Source organism: Geotrypetes seraphini, chromosome 13, assembly GCF_902459505.1.
Source record: "Geotrypetes seraphini chromosome 13, aGeoSer1.1, whole genome shotgun sequence".
NCBI lineage: Eukaryota > Metazoa > Chordata > Amphibia > Gymnophiona > Dermophiidae > Geotrypetes > Geotrypetes seraphini.
In genome coordinates this window covers 46,923,552-46,924,610 of record NC_047096.1, presented here as the reverse complement: position 1 = coordinate 46,924,610, position 1,059 = coordinate 46,923,552, and the positions used below count along the sequence as shown (strand labels likewise).

Sequence of the window (1,059 nt, the reverse complement as noted above, 5' to 3'; positions counted from 1 at the left end):
AAATGCTTATGTAGATCTTTGTCCTGCCCAAGACACACCCAAACCACGCCAGGTTCAGGTTACTTTTATTTGATATACCACTAAGAGTATGCAGTCTCTATATGGTGAGAATCCCCATAGAAAAAAGCGATTTTCTGAAATTGCCATGTATACAGATATACAATTTGCACATGTGAATTCTACTATTTATACATCCAAAAATCAAAGTAATATGCTCCTTACTCTTCTGACTCAAAAATACAACATACTCTAATGACCAGTCAGAAAAAATACAGTGTCTTTATCAACTATATATTAAATGTTATATAATGGACAGCTTTGTGCAGTGGCAGTTTCATAGCTAATGAGGTTAATCTGAGGTGTGATTATTGCTAATTAAATATTATATAATGGATTTCAAACATCACAAGGAAAGATAAGGGGGATATCTTATACAACCATAACAAGTCTTTATTCAAAATAGTAAGTTCCTTATTCAAAGAAATAAGTCCCAAGGATCCCAGTTTCAGTGTTTAGAAGATGCCTTCTTCAGGGGACACTTATTTACTAGAAATAAGCCTCTTCTAACTTTCACGCACTGAATCCCACAAATGAGATGGTTTGGATAGGCTGGAGTGAGCTTCAATGGCAACCCCAGTAGTTGGAAACTAAGGTCAGTGTCGGGTAGACTTCTAAGGACTATGGCCTGATCTTCCTTTGAAGTAACTGTTTTTTGCCTTTTAATCCTTAGGTGCTGAGGTTTGCTCCCTTCAGAGGTTTGAGTATGTCTGTGTCTATGGGAAAGGTGTAGTGTGTTGGGAGGTTGTATGTGCATGTAAGTTTGGCTTTGGTTGGAAGGAAGTGATGTATATACAAGTATGTGGGATTTTCATAGCATGGGAGGGGGTGTATAAAACATAGGGAGCCACATTATACAGCTCCATATTCTTTTTCCTTCTTCCTTTCCCCCTCCTCCTTCTCACTGTCCCATCTCTACCTCAAAACTATGTTCTTTATTTTTCCTCAGTGCTCTCTCCCTTATCCTTTCCCCTTTCTTCCTCTCTTGTGTTCTCCATGCTT

The 1,059-nt window shown here is 38.2% G+C and overlaps 1 non-coding gene across 1 annotated transcript; it reads left to right on the top strand.

Annotated features, from left to right (window-relative positions):
- The first annotated feature begins 314 nt into the window (after window positions 1–314).
- Window positions 315–448, top strand: LOC117347926. Its single transcript, XR_004536868.1, has one exon. It is a non-coding gene; the product is annotated as a U4 spliceosomal RNA (small nuclear RNA).
- Window positions 449–1,059: the final 611 nt, after the last annotated feature.